Raw genomic sequence first — 19,761 nt, 5'->3', positions numbered from 1 at the left:
ATGAAACTTCCGTTTTAGATACTTGAAAACGGCCTAAGGCCGAAATTGTAAAATCGTACCGGAAATAAGGGAAATGGCAGCTGAAGGCTTCAAGAAATCATTCAAAAAAATTCATCGCAGCTGCGGACCCTATCGCATTGAAAATTACAGCGTTACTCTTAGCTTTGCCGTTAATCTATTGATATTAAATTTCTGCCTCACTAATGGCCTTTACATCGTACTGAGCAAATTATGCTCTTCTTTCAAAATCATAGACCACATCGCATTCCAATGCTCGACTACAGTCCACAACAGCAGTAGCCGACTTTTGACATTATCTCGAAGATGGAAAGACCATTATTAGTCAGAGGCGTTCCATTCAATATCCCATTGTTTATCCCCATTGTTGCTCTTGACCGGCATATGTGAACTACTTTTTTATAGATTTCTTAATTACGATCAGTATTACTCAGTATTATTTCGTACTGTTACTTTAGATATTTACAGTTATATCTACTTCTGAAAAGACCGAGTTTTCTACGTAGAAAATGTTTAGTTATTGTTTTTGTGGTAGCACGTTGCTTCCAACGCCTTCTGTAACCTAAGAACAATTTGGAATGATATGCTTAATTGATTTTTTAAAATTGACTGGTAATTAAAACTCGTTTGGGTTGTAAATCTTACATCTAAACCGCATGTTATATTCTATGGTCAGTTGGAGACAGGACATATTACACTTTCCTGGTCAGTTTACGTTAGATTAGATTAATACTTTTTCCATAGATCATGAATACGACACTTCGTAATGATGTGGAGCGTGTCAGGTTAATAAAAGGCGTCTGTACAAGATATTACATTACAAAAAATGTCACACGACACTTAATATTTAATTTTTTTGTAGGGGTTGGGGAAATTACCCACTTACTATATCCGAAAACTCATCTAATGAGTAGAAGGAGTTGCCATTCAGAAATTCTTTTAATTTCCTTTTAAATGCTATATGGCTATCTGTCAGACTTTTGATGCTATTAGGTAAGTGACCAAAGACTTTTGTGGCAGCATAATTTACCCTATTCTGAGCCAAAGTTAGATTTAACCTTGAATACTGAAGATCACCCTTTCTCCTAGTGCTGTAACCATGTACACTGCTATTACTTTTGAATTCGTTTGGATTGTCAATAACAAATTTCATAAGTGAATATATATATATATATATATATATATATATATATATATATATATATATATAATTTTTTGTGAGGCTACAGTGAACATCTCTAGCTCTTTAAATAAGTGTCTACAGAATGATCTTGGATGAGCTCCAGCAATTATTCTGATTACACGCTTTTGTGCAATGAACACTCTTTTATTCAATGATGAGTTACCCCAGAATATGATGCCGTACGAAAGAAGAGAATGAAAAGAGGTGTGGTAAGCTAATTTACTGAGATGTATATCGCCAAAATTTGCAATGACCCTAATAGCATAAGTAGCTGAACTCAAACGTTTCAGCAGATCTTCAGTGTGTTTTTTCCAGTTCAACCCCGCATCAATGCATACACCTAGAAATTCTGAATATTCTACCTTAGCTACCGATTTCTGATCAAAATCTATATTTATTAATGGTGTCACTCCATTTACTGTGTGGAACTGTATACACAGTGTTTTGTCAAAGTTTAATGAGAGCCCATTTGCAGAGAACCACTTAATGATTTTCTAAAAAACATCGTTCACAATTTCACCAGTTAATTCTTGTCTGTTGGGTGTGATAGTTATACTTGATCATCGGCAGTACAGTTTCTGTGTATTAATTCCAAGATCAACGAATTTACGTCAGGTACCATAGCTCGTTAAAAGTTAAAAGTATAGGCAGCACGGTTTGAAAGATTTTGTAAACAAATTTTAAAATTCATTGGCGTGTAATAACAAAGCCACAGAGGCAATTTTCAAGTGGTACCACGAGAACGTAAAATCTTTTCTAAGATTATCGTGGCCGATGCACTTCACAACAGCTGAATGTCACTTTTGTTCATACAGACCAGAAATTACGTGCACACAAATTTTAATTATTGGCGAAAGCTCAGTCAGTTGACCATGGTTTTAAACTTTAACAAATTCTACAACAGATGTGTACTGATAATCATTTAAGTACGCAGTTCATAATAATATTTCCCATCGGAAAAACAACATAGTTTTCTTTTTTCTTGCCTCCAAGGAATTGTTATAATTGCAAGTGACGCAAGTATAGACCGTGACTCCCAACGTATATAACTTCCATTACTTCGAGCCTCTTTCATAGTAAAACTAGTCAACTTTGTTCACAGTAATGGGATATTTATAGCAGTATTTTGGCTGTTAGAATAGTTTCATATCTATAAAAATGAAGGTGTGAATCCCTTATGCGTCTTTTCTTACGGAAGTGCAAAAAGCAAACTTCGACTTCGTAATATTGGCTATTCAAACTCGGATATTTAGAAGATCACTCCTTAGTCTAGACACTGTAATGCTGAAGAGATTAAGAATATATCGACCCTTTTGTAATCAAGAAAACAGTCTTTGCGACGCCATAAAACGCGGGAAAGAAATTGTGGAAAAGACACGCAACGCAGTTGGCTCTTATTGCGGCTCCAGTAGAGTAAGTATGGCTTACAGAGTTCACTTCACTGAGTTGTAAGAGGAAACTAAAGTGGCGAAGCCAGTCAAGCCACTTTATACAAACACGAACATTTAAAAGTAGGATTACCGTACACCGTAGTCACATAATCTTAGTATTTCAGAAATTTTATTGTAAGAAATGTGTCTTAACCAGACAGAACGACCTCTGACACTCTCCATTAGAATTACTGATCTGATTTTCCCTTATTTTAAAATTAACTGCAAAAAAGTCGGATTAATCTCCTACCGGTATCTCAGAAAAATAAATGTCAGTCATAAGCCCAAGGTTTTTATAAGTGCAACGAGAAGTAGAGTTGACATAAAATAAGTGGGTAACGGTGCCCGCGATCGAATGCCCCGCCCACGTCAAAGCGATTGCACACGGAATGTTGAGGTCTGAGGACTGTGGTACCGAGTCTGATTCACGAGCCACGCGGTTCATAAACACTTGTAATTTATGAATATCGCTTCTGCTGCAGAACTACTTTGCTCGTGGTTAACGTATCTGACGGATCGAACTATTAAAACTTTGTAAGCTACGTATCTGACAGATCGAACTATTAAAACTTTGTAAGCTAAACTTACAGTTCGCTTCCGTAGCTCTGGGTGACATAAAACTTGCGAGACGAGGACTAGTTAGTGCTATTAGGACAGCGGGCACAGTTATGTCCAAACAGATGTGTACGTTAGTAACGACGGCATAATGCACTTGGCCTCTCGCCTGGGATCTAAGGCTATTATCGTAACCTGTGTGCGCCTGGTTGAATGTAATGAAACCTGTAGAGTCTTGTCGTGAGAAGAAACAAACGTCTACAATATGCAGCATTGTATCTAGACGATATTCGTGCACAGATTCTCATTCAGAGGCTCCGTCGCTTATGTAACGGCCCTGTCTTTAGTTTCGTAGATCTGAACTCAACAACTGCAGGACCCATAGCTCTCAAATGAATAAAATACCAAGTAATATGTAGCGTAGTTTTGAAGCTGTCGAACGATGATATAATGGCACTAACACCATTGTTGTAGACTACCGTTCCCATTCACTAACTCCAGTGTTCGAGAGTGCTTTTGACGAAAGAAAGATGAGAGAGAGGCAACGTAATCCTACAAATTTTATCATCTTTCTATTTTTACTAATAGGCTATGTTTCTTCTTCGGGTAAAAATTTTGCATGCCTTTTTCGCACCTGTTCTTTGTAAGGCTTCTGCAGTTTATTTTTTTGCTGTCCAAGTAATTTTTCACTTTTTACTGCAGCACGTTTAAAATTTTTTGTGTTTCTACTTCAGCTTTATTCCCATGGTCCACCTTCCGTTACCAGACAGTGCTATACTTCGGACGCAAAGTTTCAGAAACATCTTACTCACTTCCACGAAACTATTTTAAACCACCAAAGCTCTTTCGTTACAGAAATTTTTCGTCTTCTATGCCCATCTCTTTCTGACAAACTCCTTTCAGCTATTTCATGTAGCTTTTCGTGTTATTTTTACTTTCTGTGTTTGTATTCACCACTCTTGTAGTCCAGAAATCTCTATTATAACTGCTATACTTCCACTAAATTCGCATTTACTTCGTTTATACTTCAGCCATATTCTGTATTACATGCACTGTTAATTTCAATCAACAGTTTATTTTAATTTATTTAATTATCGGCCGAGTGACTGTGCAAGATCGTTGAAAAATAATGTTGTTGTATAACATAAATAAATAAATACATGCTTTGTTGTAGACAACTGCTTTAAATAGGAGTTACTTATCTTCCTTCCAAACCAACATCTACATTATTCTTCGCAAGTTACTGAACACTGCATGAGAGAGAGAACTTCAACCAATACTGTCGATTTTATTTCCTATTCCTCTCGAGTATTAAGTGTAGGGAAAATGTGTGTCTATACGTCTCAATAGGTCCTTACTCTCTCTAATCTTTGTTTCATGATACATACACTAATAACTATATCCTCTTTCATTCAAGGGTTGTCATTCAATTTCCACCAGTAACTGTATTACACTTTCGTAAGTTCTGTACCCAACTGCCACTACCGTAGCAGCGCGATTGTGAATAGGGAAGATGAGGACCGAAAGGCCCTCCTAAAACTTGGAGAAAATTGCTGAGGGCTTGTTCACGGAAAAAGTTTATAAAAATCAGGAACCGATCATTCAAACATTTTTATAATAAAATTTGTAAATAAAGGTAACATCAAGTAATATAATTCATTGTTATATCAATAGACTAAGAAAGTGTGTTTAGGTCCGTTACGGTACGGAATGGACGACGTCTTCTTTTTCTTTTCTTTTCTTTTCTTTTCTGTTTCTTCGATGACGTATCTCAAAAATAAGCTGGACTTCTTCGACCTCACTATTCGTGCAAGCACACGGTGCTTGCTCTTCTGACATGCAGTCCAGCCCTCTGTTGAATTGGAATATAATTCCTTTCAATATATTCATTCCGCACCTTCATCATCTTAGGATGTTTCATTTTCTGTAGAGCCGCGAGGGATTAGCCGAGCGGTCTGAGGCGCAGCAGTCATGTACTGTGCGGCTGGTCCCGGTGGAGGTTAGAGTCCTCCCTCGGGCGTGGGTGTGGATAGGATTATTTAGGTTAAGTGGTTTGTAAGCTCAGGGACTGATGACCTTCGCAGTTAAGTCCCATAAGATTTCACACACATTTGAACATTTTTTCTGTAGAGTCAGTTTCTTTTCCTTTTGTCATCCTCTTCTTTGACCTTTTCCTTTTTCTTTCTTCTGCTCTTTTCGAGCTAGCAGCCTGATCGGTGTTCTATACTCTTTCGCTTCCTTAGTTTCCAGGGATTTTTTTTTTTTTTTTGAGCGCTTCTTCTGCCTGACTGTTGTAGGGAGATGATGTGAGAATAGCTATTTTAACTGTCTTTCTTGTCGCTGTTTTCTGCTTTGGTGTAACTGCGGTTATTGAGGTAACATTTTTCCAGACTAAAAGTAGGGAAGCTTGATGTAGTGGATACATTAAAAAATGGTTCAAATGGCTCTGAGCACTATGGGACTCAACTGCTGTGGTCATAAGTCCCCTAGAACTTAGAACTACTTAAACCTAACTAACCTAAGGACAGCACACAACACCCAGCCATCACGAGGCAGAGAAAATCCCTGACCCCGCCGGGAATCGAACCCGGGAACCCGGGCGTGGGAAGCGAGAACGCTACCGCACGACCACGAGATGCGGGCGTGGATACATTAATAATCAGGCATCAAAGTACACTGAGATCTAGGTTCCAGCTCAACACTTTGTAATCTGGCACTGCATTTTGTTTGTACTAGTTAACGAGGTGGGATCCGCCTCCGTAGCGTAGCGGTAGCGTTACCGCCTAGCATGCAGGGGGCCCGGGTTCGATTCGCGGCAGGGGACTTGGTGTTGTGTGTACTTCATCATCGTCATTGACTCGCAAGTCGCCGAAGTGGCGTCAACTAAAAAGGACTTGCAGTACGGCGGCTGAACTCCCGCGAATGGGGCCTCCCGGCCGACAATGCCATGCGATCATTTCATTTCCAACGAGGTGGGTTTGAGGAGTCAAAAAGAGTATTACAGGCTAGATTTGCTGAACATCTGACCGAAGGATTTTCAGTGTAGTGGCTACTGTCTCAGTCGGAGTACCAGTCGTTGCAGCCAGCAGAAAGTCATCGTCTGAGAAGAAATACCAGTTTTCTCGGATCCTTTCGTTGCTGTTAACCATGATCGCAGCATACAGAGAAGCTTGTCTAAACTAGGAAGAGATCTGCCACAAAGTGACAACTTTATCAGGGGTCAAGCGAAACCTTCTTACTTCGCCTTCATAATAAAAGTTCAATTCTTTCATAAGTGCTACGTCCAGGGGCTGAAGTTAAGCGAGCAACGTGGCCTAAAGCACTGTAAAATAACATCGTTGCTCCGAGCTAGTTCGATCACCTCGCAAGTTTTTCGTACGGCAGGCATGACCACTAAGGAGCAGCAGAACAGGATTCTAATTCATGAGCTTCGGCCCTACTTCCTGGTGGCAAACCAGATTCGAATTCTTGCTGTTTCCTTTTCCTAAGATGCACCATCAGAGGCATGAATCTTCCGTCCGCTGAACAACAAATTTCAGCTGTCACTGTATCTTCATGTTCTGCAGATGTGAGCATTCCAGTTTGACACTGTTCTTTATTTGTAATAGTTTTCAAGTGCTATTTCGGTACGACAGTTATACCGGTATGGTCACAGCTGTACATTTCTTCTCCAGTTTCTTCGTCGAAAACTTAATTTTAGTAAATAAACTCTGATACTGCAGCTTTACTGATTCCCATTGCACGCGCCACGGATTTGGCTTCTGGTTTCCTGAAACTGAAGTCGGGATGGCAAACCAGAAATCCAAGGACCCAACCTTCGCCAGCTAATTCTATTTCATTCTTGAATGAATGTAGGGGATGTAGGCATCTGTTTAATTCTGTGAGCTGATATGTCAATCTGCGCAGTTTCTTCATAACTATGCCAAAAAGTTACTTTTGCAGAACCTTACGATATTTAAGTTCTAACTCCTGCTCCTTATTGAAACCCCATTGACATTTTGCGCAGGTTTTGTCAACTGTTGAAGGGGGGTTGTCCTTTTTATTTTTTACAAATTGTTTTAAAGCATTCAGTTGTTTCGGTGCTTTTTCGAGAGTCATCGTTTTATTAATTACAGATTCAACAGCTTGTTCGTTGCTATTTCCTCTCTCTGTTTTCCTTACATAACGACGTACCATCTGCAAACGTGACTGCACCAGCAGACAATTCCGCTCAGACGCGTATCAACTGAGATTTGTCAGTCACCACCATAAACAATTTTTTGTCCAACATCAAAGACAGCTAAGAACATGCTGATTTAGGTGGACTAAACGTTGATCGTAAGGAAATAAACTATGACAGATTTAACTTAGTTGGAAACGATCCGTTAAGTTAGAACAGAACAGCGAATTTGCTCACTTTTATGGGCACAATACGCAACAGGCGAACGGCAAAGATTACAAACTTAGTAAACAATGACATAATTGGTTTGGTACATGCTTGTCAGTCTGAGCGCACTCTAGCGCCTCTAGGAGAAATTAGACCACACATACTATTCTGTCCGGGTAGTCCAATCTGTTCCCATCTCCCCTACTGTCGGTATCTGTTGTAACTCGTACATCATGTAAACTGCAAAACATTGAAAGACTACTCTAGAAATAGTCGTAATAACGTCTTTTACGCCATTTCCCTTACAGGTGCGTTGTATTTTCAGACAACCCGCCATCAAATCTAAATCTTCCATTCATCTTCGCTAGAACTGATTTTACGTGTCCGTTCTTTTCATATCACGTCTTAGTTTTATCCCTAAATATTTGTGCGGTGTGGCATGCTCCGGTTGTTAGTCACGAATCTTACAAGCACTCTTCGTTATAGCCATTACCTTACATAACACACTTTTAAAGAGAATTTTGCATTCATCAAACCAAGTGGAAATTTTGACCAAGACGTTCTGCAATCCAACAACCGTACCTTTCTGTGCACAATAGTATCGGTAGCTAACAATCCTATAGCGGTGTTGATCCTGTCCGTTGCATATTGAGAACATCAAGGTTCCTATTACACTTCTTTGGGGCACACTTAAAGTTCCTTTCGTTTTGTCTTCAATGTCCGGTAAAAAGTACTTCTGGAAGCGAAGGTACTTCTCTCCAGAACTCTGGATCCAAGCATTGTAATTGGTTCCTGCTGCACCTATAAGCCAGCTTTGCTGAGTGCTGGCTGACATTGGAATTTTTAAGAGCTGCCTTCATCTGATTTGGGTCAGTCTATGCACAATGTGATATGGTTAAGTTTGCATGTGAACGACTTGTTTTAAATTGGTGTATTTATTTGCATTGCAACTGATGGAAATCTTGGTGTGTTCTAGCACTGCCTACGGGTACTGCTAAGTTTAAACTGCGGTTGCATCACTGGACGGTTGTTCTGCTGTGTTTATGTCATCTGTCATTTACTCCTGGGATCAATTTTAATACCTTGGTGAACTGTAGGATATTGAAGCTTAATGTGGCTTGTTTTAAGTTTTGGAATTTTACGTGTAGCGTGCTGCGCAGTATTACAGGTCTTGATGTATCAAAATAGAGATACTGGAAAACCCCAAATTTTTGGGTGTTCACATTGATGACTACTTGAACTGGAAGAAGTGTGTTACTGAGCTTCTCAAACAACTAAGGCCTCCGATTTTTTTTCTCCGGACTGGAAAGAGATAGAAACATGCGCATTGTTTTAAAATGAGGCCGCGTTCATTGTCAATACGTCCCAGAGATGGCAGCACCGTACAGCAGATGGAATTTTACCGCCAGTGGCGAGAATAAGAACTGTTTTAAATACTTAAAATGGCGACGTTTTCCTTACTTGCACAGCGTGCAATCATTCGTTCTCTGAATTTGTATGGTGTGAAACCAATTGAAATTCATCGACAGTTGAAGGAGACATGTGGTGATGGAGTTATGGATGTGTCGAAAGTGCGTTCGTGGGTGCGACAGTTTAATGAAGGCAGAACATCATGTGACAACAAACCGAAACAACCTCGGGCTCGCACAAGCCGGTCTGACGACATGATCGAGAAAGTGGAGAAAATTGTTTTGGGGGATCGCCGAATGACTGTTGAACAGGTCGCCTCCAGAGTTGGCATTTCTGTGGGTTCTGTGCACACAATCCTGCATGACGACCTGAAAATGCGAAAAGTGTCATCCAGGTGGGTGCCACGAATGCTGACGGACGACCACACGGCTGCCCGTGTGGCACGTTGCCGAGCAATGTTGACGCGCAACGACAGCATGAATGGGACTTGATTTTCGTCGGTTGTGACAATGGATGAGACGTGGATGCCATTTTTCAATCCAGAAACAAAGCACCAGTCACCTCAATGGAAGCACACAGATTCACCGCCACCAAAAAAATTTCGGGTAATGCCAGTGCTGAAAAAATGATGGTGTCCATGTTCTGGGACAGCGAGGGCGTAATCCTTACCCATTGCGTTCCAAAGGGCACTACGGTAACAGGTGCATCCTACGAAAATGTTTTGAAGAACAAATTCCTTCCTGCACTGCAACAAAAGCGTCCGGGAAGGGCTGCGCGTGTGCTGTTTCACCAAGACAACGCACCTGCACATCGAGCTAACGTTACGCAACAGTTTCTTCGTAATAACAACTTTGAAGTGATTCCTCTTGCTCCCTACTCACCAGACCTGGCTCCTAGTGACTTTTGGCTTTTTCCAACAATGAAAGACACTCTCCGTGACCGCACATTCACCAGCCGTGCTGCTATTGCCTCAGCGATTTTCCCGTGGTCAAAACAGACACCTAAAGAAGCCTTCGCCGCTGCCATGGAATCATGGCGTCAGCGTTGTGAAAAATGTGTACGTCTGCAGGGCGATTACGTCGAGAAGTAACGCCAGTTTCATCGATTTCGGGTGAGTAGTTAATTAGAAAAAAAATCGGAGGCCTTAGAACTTGAATGCACCTCGTAAATTTGTAACCTAGTTAACTTTTATGGCAAATTATATAGTTAAGATTTCTGTAAATATCTCTTTCTGTCGAGTCAGCATCATTCTGTTTGCAAGGTCATTCATGATATTGAGGCTTCAAGATTGTAAACCACAGGCATTTCGGGTGATTGCTTAAATTTATGTCAGGCCGAAGTACAGTGGCCTGGTGAAAGGTTTTGCGAATGAAAATTTAATGTTTATACTGTACCTATGAATCTTGATTTTGATGTTTTTAATTAGTCGCATTATGTAGTTTAGAGATTTGTGAGACAAATTCTAAATTAATTGATGGCATAAAGCAACCGTCTTTAATTGATCAATTGTTTAACTGAATTGGTTGTTTCCTGGATGGTTCTAATAAATATACGTGGCGTATAAAATTAAACCGTGAATGTTGTTCAACAACCTTGGGGTCAATCCCTTCCACGAAAGTGATTTTCTAGAAATTCCTTGCAACGTCATGTGCCATTCCACTTTCCTTCATTAACGTCATAATGTTTGAGCTCAGATTAAGTTCGAGGATGCTGCAACGGACAGACCCTCTCAGTGTCATACTTCATCATTTTCGTAAATAGGAGTGAACTATTTCCGTGGCACATTCAGTGTAAACTCTGACTAGGATTCCTTCAGCCCCTGATGCCTTCTTCGCTTTGAGTAACCTTTATTATTTGTCAGTATCGAAGGTTCCAATTTCGAAATCTTACATTTATAACAGAGGGTGGCATTGTAAAGCTCGTACAGTAGTATCCTCTTCCACGAGTGCATTTTGCAATGCAGAATTTACATTTTAGGTTTCTGTTTGCTGTCTTCATTTTCATCACCAAACAGATCTATCCAGATAACTGTTTCCGACATCGTTCAACTATAAACACATTTTTTTCTGCGTTTGTGTGATCTGATCTAGTTGTTACGAATTCGTACCTTCAATGAGTTGTTAGTGATTGTCTCAGTTAGCCCAAACACAAATACTCTCCTCCTTTTCTTAATAATTCTCTTTGTCTTTGGCGACCATTCTTCCTGTACTGGCATCAAAGTCGCTCTCAGAGAGATCGTGTCTGTTTGTAAGTAGGAGATCTAAATTATTTCTTTCGCATGTGGGTTGTCGGCCTACTTGCTCAAGGTATGTAGTTGTTACACATTGTTCTCCGAAAGACTGTTTTTCCTCGCATTCATTACACTTCTAAAATAATCGCAGCCCACAATGCATACTTCAGTGCTTTCACTTTTGCTGAAGACAAGTGATTGTACTGGCTGATCTGGAGCAATCATTTAGAAATTAGATTACCTCTTCTGAAAAATGGGGTTTGAACAGGACAATTCAAATTTAAGTTTTTCTTCATTTCTCTAAATCGCTTGTGGCGAACGATTTTCTATTTGCCTCCGTAATACTGGAGTGTTGATGAATTCTGTCGGTAACATACCTGACAGCATACCTCTGAATTACATCGATGTCTTTCTTTAAACCCAAGTAGTGGCGATCCCAAACACTCAAACAGTACTCAATAATGGGTCGTACAAATGTTCCGGACGCGGTCTCCTTTACAGACGAAACGCACTTTCCTAGAAATGTGTCCCAACAAACCGAAGTCGACCATACGTCTTCCCTACAACCGACCTTACGTGTTCGTTCCCTTTCACATCGGTTTGCAAAGTTACGCCTAAATATTTAATCGATGCGATTGTGTCAAACTGCACACCACTAGTACTGCATTTCGGACACTAACGACTGTTTTTGCTACTCGTTTGCGATAAATTACATCTTTACGGATTTAGAGCAAGCTGACATTCATTTCACGTAATAGGAATTCAGCCAAGTCATCCTGCCCACATTATCAGGCCTCAGCCATGATAACGCCCACAGTGACTTTTTTCCGTCCTCTAGAACGGAAACGAACCTGAAAGAGAAACATTTGTCACTTTATAAAAAAGCTGCAACAATAATCGCTCGATGTACCACGCGACTCCGGAACCGCGGGACTGCTACGGTCGCAGGTTCGAATCCTGCCTCGGGCATGGATGTGTGTGATGTCCTTTGGTTAGTTAGGTTTAAGTAGTTCTAATTTCTAGGGGACTGATGACCACAGAAGTTAAGTCCCATAGTGCTCAGAGCAATTTGAAAATTTGTACCACGCGATGTTACTGTGGACAAGATTAAAAACTGATTCCATCCGTGAGTGAATAGCAAGGACAACTGTATCACGTCTGATAAATATTTTTTTGAAGACACAGCAACTCTGTATAATTCTGTGAAATACAAAATGTATAGCTGATTAATTCTAGGAACTTTTAAGTTTTTCCTTTTGTGCAACCTGTTTTTTTCTACAAACATTTCTCATTCAGTTTCTGTTAACCTAGATGAGTACGTTCTTGCCCGTTTATTTATAGCACAATTATTTTTCAGTTTAGCGTTTTTGTATTTCTTTTCCGATTCATAAAGCCCTTATATGTTTTGCTGCCATAAGCGTCGCTGTAACTTCTGTCTGCATTACGTGTATAACTGGTAGCTCCAGAAATCGATTTTTTTGCATTTAACCGTGATTAATATCACGAAGTAGTGGCTTTTCATTACATCAGAAGCTTTGTGGGACGACTTGAAGACAGTAACACGCCGTTACTGCTAAGAGGCAAGTGATATATTTACGAAGAATTAGAATACCCTTGAAAGTGAAAGCAATAAGTAAAACTGTCATGCCGAGAAAAAGGCGTGTTTGGACTGTAAACTGGGAAATAATGTTACATGGGGAACTTGTCAGCAATATATTTTACTATAATATTCACTTGCGAAATTGATGTAGTCATGATGACACGATGTCCAAAATTGGATGATGCAAAATTATGTGAAACACAAAACTGTAGGTATCCCTGTTTTGACCTCTGGCGATTACACGAGCCATGCTGACGTGCTTCCCGGTTATTTTAAAATTCAAATTTCTCAAAGAGAGGAACAGTAATTTAGTTTCAGGTATGCCGCTTAGTTGCGTGGTAGGCGGAAATTCTTAACGTTCCATCGACTCCCGTTTAATTTTTTTGTTATCCTCACGATTTACCTCGCAGAACCGATTCATAAATCGCAGTTAATGAAACCCGGGCACCGAAGACACTAAATGGGTTTTGCAGATATTAATAAAAAAGTTACGAAAAAACATATTGATACAACGTCCATCTTCCGTTATAGCGTTTCAGTTACGACGTTAGGCTTAATATATAACCACGGGATTACGTCGCTAACTAAATATGATAATCGTGTAAGATTCTGGACCAAGATATATGTATAAACTATAGCAGGATGTCATCATTTTTCTTACAAAAAGAAGTTAACAGCAACACTGCAACTCTGTAGTCGAGAAATACGTATTAAGTTCAATAAATGAGCAAAGCGCTGAATTATTACACGACGTTTGGCCCCTACGTATAGCTTCTCAATGCTAAGAGTACGATGCTTTATTTCAATTACCATTATAAGGAATGGTTCTTATTCTTTGCGGTTCACATTACCCTTTTTCAAAGCGATGTGCCACAATGAAAATACGAATATGCTTATAAGGTGAATTGGAATTTATGTTCAGTACCTAAATAACACAGGAAGCGTGATCAAAACATGAGAATAAATACATGTTGTCATCTTTGATTTTAGGCCTCTTTTTTCGCAGTTCCAGTTATACAAGTTATATAGGTCAATACCGTCTTTTTCGAGTGGAGTAGAAGTATTTTTAGACCATATGCGTTTAGCTTTATTTTAAAGGATCTTCAGAGGTCACTGTAACAGTATGGTTTTTCTTGCAGTTTTAACTTACTATTATTAAACAGTATTACATTATTATCTTTAGTAACGATTTTTTTGTTTCTTACTTCCTTCTAAACGTTCTTTTAGAGTCGGTGCTAGTGTTTTATACACAGCACATGAATTGACATGAAATACGTTTACTTTTTATGCGGTGTAGGTCCCATCTCGCCATCTCGTGTGTTTTGTTTTGATAACGCGGGGTGATAGCGTCTTTCGTTTTGTTTTGGTGGTTATGTAAGCGTCTGTCTTTGCACTGTCTCTCTCTCTCTCTCTCTCTGTGTGTGTGTGTGTGTGTGTGTGTGTGTGTGTGTGCGTGCGTGTGCGAGCCCGTATATGTTTAAGGGGTACGTGGTGATTAATAATAATCGTACAAATTACTGGTATATTATGTCTTAGATGTGAATGCGTGTGTGAATACCTAAGTTTCAAAGATCGTTTTAATTACGCTCTCACATCATTTGGCTTGATATTGAGCAGTCCGTTATGGACTGGTGTCTCGAAACTGTGTATGGAACACCTTCAGGGGGGAACACTCCGTGATTCAGGTCTAAAAATATCGATTTTCGGTTTTCACAATATTTCGATAGATTAAAGTTTTATTTAAGTACTCTGAAAAGGATTTTGTTGAAAAAAATTGTTTTCAAGCATTTAGAGAGCATTTTCCTACCACGTGTGTTTATGTGCCACGCCCACTTTTCTGTCACCCGCTGTCAACCCACCCACTGTCAACTGTAAGTCATATGGAGATGCCATTATTAGCAAAATAGAATGTGTAGTCCATGTTCAAAAACGTTTGGAAACAAGACTGAGAAAACCAACTGTTGATATGAGAAGCAAAAAATTAGAAGATGGAAAATTATTGACCGGACAGGGTGAGTTAACTAAAACTGAAATAGAAAACTTGCAGGTATACTATGGGCAGGCATGAAGAGAGATGTTTGGGCCATATTCTTCCATAAGTCCTCTACTGATGATAGGCCATGTCATGGATTGTGTCCATCAGTAGAAAATTCGTGGTTAAAATACAATAGGGTTCAGGCAACTGGAGAATTTTATTCTCACCGGCATTCTCTTCCTGCTGTTGTTATCACAGCAATTAAACCTATTTTCAAAGTATTGGCTCATGCTGACCTTCTAAGGAAATGTCTGCATGGGCAGACACAGAACCCAAATGAATGTTTCAACAGCATTATTTGGAATCGCCTTCCTAAAACTGTATTTGTAGGCATGCATACAATGAAACTAGGAGTTCATGATGTTGTTTTCACATTCAATTGTGGTAATATTAGAAAGTGTAGGGTTCTGAAAAAGCTGGGGATTAATCCTGGTGAAAATATGATTTCTGGGCTGCAACATTGCGATAAAATGAGGGTAGGCGACGCAGACAGGTCTGGATCTAATATGGCCAAGAAGGCAAGACAAACATCCAGGAAGGTGAAAAAGAAGCTGGAAGACCTGCTAGAGGCCAAAGGAGGGCCATCATATGCAGCGGGACAGTTTTAATTAACTGTAAGTAACGAATTTCAAAAGTTTTTTCTATAAAGTCAATTTCCCGGAAACTAAAATTTTCAGTACATATGCCCCATTATATCAGAAACTATCATAGATACATGAATAAAATTTTCAGAGACTCTGCATAACATAAAAAGCCACCTCTGTTACTACATTCATCAATATTCCCCTATTAGGAAGTTCACAAAAAAAGTCCTGCAGAAAAAACCTAATATTTTTTGTTAATAAATTTAAAAAGTGTTTCTTAAAAACTATATAACGGATAAAGTAGATTTTAGTACAGTTGACTCTATTAGCATCACGTAACATACAGTAAAAATATTAAGGTCCTGCATCAAATAGTTTTTTCAGAAATGGGTCAAATACTTGCCTAAAGTAACATAGGTTAGATAGGCAGGATGTGGTACCCTTAAAGCAAAGGCAGTAGAACCCGCGAAGTTCAAACCAAAGTATTACTATCAGTACGTGAACGACATGGTTTTGGTTTGACCAAATGGAACGAAAAATCTTAAAGAAGTCCTCGAACTTTTATATTCTATCAATACTAACACAGAATTCACGATTTACGGGGCCAGCTAATTTCTTCGATTTTTTTTAGCTAAGAGGGGAGTGTATGGTTTCCTGGGTCACAACGTATGCAGAAAACCAGAGCACACTGACATCTGTCTCCACTCTTCGAGCTGTCACGGTCCGTCACAACGAAATTCTATACGAAAGACTCTACAAGACTCTAGTCAATACGGCGCGAAGACTTTCGGACAAGGAGAACCTGAACGAAGAGTAGTATTCCGAAGGTATGGACTCTCAGATCGTCAGACTGAGCGGGCGTTGCTGACAAAATCAAGAAAACCTGAGAAAGAAATTAAAACTGAGATACAGAACCGAAGACTCATTTATCTACCTTATCCTGGCCCAATACCGGAAAGAATGATAAACTCTTACAGAAATATAGCATCCGGTGAATTTCGACATCGCAAAAAAAAAACTTCTTTGGAATGTTAAAGATGATCTAGGTCTCCAAAACCGGTATATGTACCCCATTCAATGGGCATGTGACGTGTCTTAAGTGGGCACGTATTTAGCAGGATCGAAGAGAGAAGCAAGGAGCATCAGCAACATACCCGACTCAAATAACCAAGCAATTTAGGTCTTGGCGACCGCTGTCTCGAACGTAATCATAAAATGCATTACATTGACAATGAGACCAATGTCCTGGTACAGAAACCAAGATTCTGGGAAAGCCTAATTGAGGACTCTATCAAAATAGAGATACTGGAAAACCCCAAATTTTTGGGTGTTCACATTGATGACTACTTGAACTGGAAGAAGTGTGTTACTGAGCTTCTCAAACAACTAAATTCAGCTTCTTTCGCTCTTCGTATAATCGCTAGTCTTGGTAATAAACAGATCAGCCTCCTAACGTACTTTGCATATTTCCACTCAATAATGTCTTATGGAAGACTTTTTTGGGGTAACTCACCGCATAGACATAAAGTATTGATTGCACAAACAGAGCAGTGAGAATAATTAGTGGTGTTCACCCAAGGACGTCATGTAGGCACCTTTTCAAGGAGTTAGGTATTTTAACTGCACCATCAGAGTACATATATCAGCTAATGAAATTCGTTACAAATAATCGCTCTCAATTCGCGAAGAACAGTGATGTCCATACATACGAGGGAGAAATGACCTTTCCTATCCGTTATTGAAGCTGTCAGTTGCTCAAAAAGGAGTACATTATTCAGCATCAAAAACCTTTGATCATTTGCCCAACAGCATAAAGTGTCTGGCACGCAGCAGATCAAGTTTTAAATCTAGCTTAAAATCATTTCTTTTGGACAACTCCTGCTACACCATGGACGAGTTTCTATTTCAGAAATGGTAAAATAAACAATGTACCTCTAAATGTAGTTGCACGTGTAGAACTAAAAATTTCTGTAATTTTAATATTAGCACTATTCATGTGTGTGTATATACACTCCTGGAAATTGAAATAAGAACACCGTGAATTCATTGTCCCAGGAAGGGGAAACTTTATTGACACATTCCTGGGGTCAGATACATCACATGATCACACTGACAGAACCACAGGCACATAGACACAGGCAACAGAGCATGCACAATGTCGGCACTAGTACAGTGTATATCCACCTTTCGCAGCAATGCAGGCTGCTATTCTCCCATGGAGACGATCGTAGAGATGCTGGATGTAGTCCTGTGGAACGGCTTGCCATGCCATTTCCATCTGGCGCCTCAGGTGGACCAGCGTTCGTGCTGGACGTGCAGACCGCATGAGACGACGCTTCATCCAGTCCCAAACATGCTCAATGGGGGACAGATCCGGAGATCTTGCTGGCCAGGGTAGTTGACTTACACCTTCTAGAGCACGTTGGGTGGCACGGGATACATGCGGACGTGCATTGTCCTGTTGGAACAGCAAGTTCCCTTGCCGGTCTAGGAATGGTAGAACGACGGGTTCGATGACGGTTTGGATGTACCGTGCACTATTCAGTGTCCCCTCGACGATCACCAGTGGTGTACGGCCAGTGTAGGAGATCGCTCCCCACACCATGATGCCGGGTGTTGGCCCTGTGTGCCTCGGTCGTATGCAGTCCTGATTGTGGCGCTCACCTGCACGGCGCCAAACACGCATACGACCATCATTGGCACCAAGGCAGAAGCGACTCTCATCGCTGAAGACGACACGTCTCCATTCGTCTCTCCATTCACGCCTGTCGCGACACCACTGGAGGCGGGCTGCACGATGTTGGGGCGTGAGCGGAAGACGGCCTAACGGTGTGCGGGACCGTAGCCCAGCTTCATGGAGACGGTTGCGAATGGTCCTCGCCGATACCCCTGGAGCAACAGTGTCCCTAATTTGCTGGGAAGTGGCGGTGCGGTCCCCTACGGCACTGCGTAGGATCCTACGGTCTTGGCGTGCATCCGTGCGTCGCTGCGGTCCGGTCCCAGGTCGACGGGCACGTGCACCTTCCGCCGACCACTGGCGACAACATCGATGTACTGTGGAGACCTCACGCCCCACGTGTTGAGCAATTCGGCGGTACGTCCACCCGGCCTCCCGCATGCCCACTATACGCCCTCGCTCAAAGTCCGTCAACTGCACATACGGTTCACGTCCACGCTGTCGCGGCATGCTACCAGTGTTAAAGACTGCGATGGAGCTCCGTATGCCACGGCAAACTGGCTGACACTGACGGCGGCGGTGCACAAATGCTGCGCAGCTAGCGCCATTCGACGGCCAACACCGCGGTTCCTGGTGTGTCCGCTGTGCCGTGCGTGTGATCATTGCTTGTACAGCCCTCTCGCAGTGTCCGGAGCAAGTATGGTGGGTCTGACACACCGGTGTCAATGTGTTCTTTTTTCCATTTCCAGGAGTGTAAATATCTTGTAATCTGACTTGTTCCACATCATATCGATAAAATAGTCGGGAAAATGATCTACAGAACATGACATAACTAAATTAAACTAGTAAAGAGGGACGGACGTTTTAATTTAAACAAGGTTAAGATCTGACACTCAATTTATAAACATGTTGTCTCGTTTATTTTACGAACCCTTTCTACTGCAGTCACAGTTAACTTGTTAATATAAACCACTGCTGGAATGTCAGTGCGGGGATCTGAAAAACAAAAGAGCGTCAAAGGGCGTAATGGACGTCGGGACTCGAGCTGACAAACTGCGGCGCACGACCATCAATAGTCCACAGTCTGAATGAAGTCCAAGCAGCGACTAGATGCAACATGTACACTCGCTTCAGCTGGAGAAGACGACTGGGTAGATAGTCAAAATACTGTGCAGACAATGGAAGCAACAACTCGGCTGAACACCCAGAAGTATAGCTTAATTGGTATTTGCTTTGCAGTTGCCTCAGGGAGAAGTTCATTTTAGTGTATCTCTGTATTATATCCCTTATGAAGTTTATGAAGTGCATTAGCTTCATGTAACTGGAATGTAGTAATTGTTCCTGATATCTGTGTGAAGATGCAACCACGATGGATGGCTTTTATAAGTGGGGATCAAAAAATTTCCGTTAGAGGTCGTTGCTGCAGCGTATATGCAACGTAACGCGACTCCTATGCAGGTATATAAGGCCTACATGTAGGCGAGGGTTTCGTGCGTCATTCGTGTATTTCCGATGGGAGTGCGGTAAATGCGGGAACGTGAGTTATGGCGACGTTATTACCAAATGCGTCCAAACAGGACAACGCTTTGTTATTGTTTTCTTGGCTGCGAATGGAGAAGCACCAGTAGGTATCCATCGAGGAATGAAGGATGTGTATGAGGCAGGCGAAACGT

The sequence above is a fragment of the Schistocerca cancellata genome, chromosome 3 (genome assembly GCF_023864275.1).
Source record: "Schistocerca cancellata isolate TAMUIC-IGC-003103 chromosome 3, iqSchCanc2.1, whole genome shotgun sequence".
NCBI classification, from domain to species: Eukaryota; Metazoa; Arthropoda; class Insecta; order Orthoptera; family Acrididae; genus Schistocerca; species Schistocerca cancellata.
The sequence above is the reverse complement of the archived record's forward strand: the minus strand, read 5'-3'. Positions refer to the sequence as shown.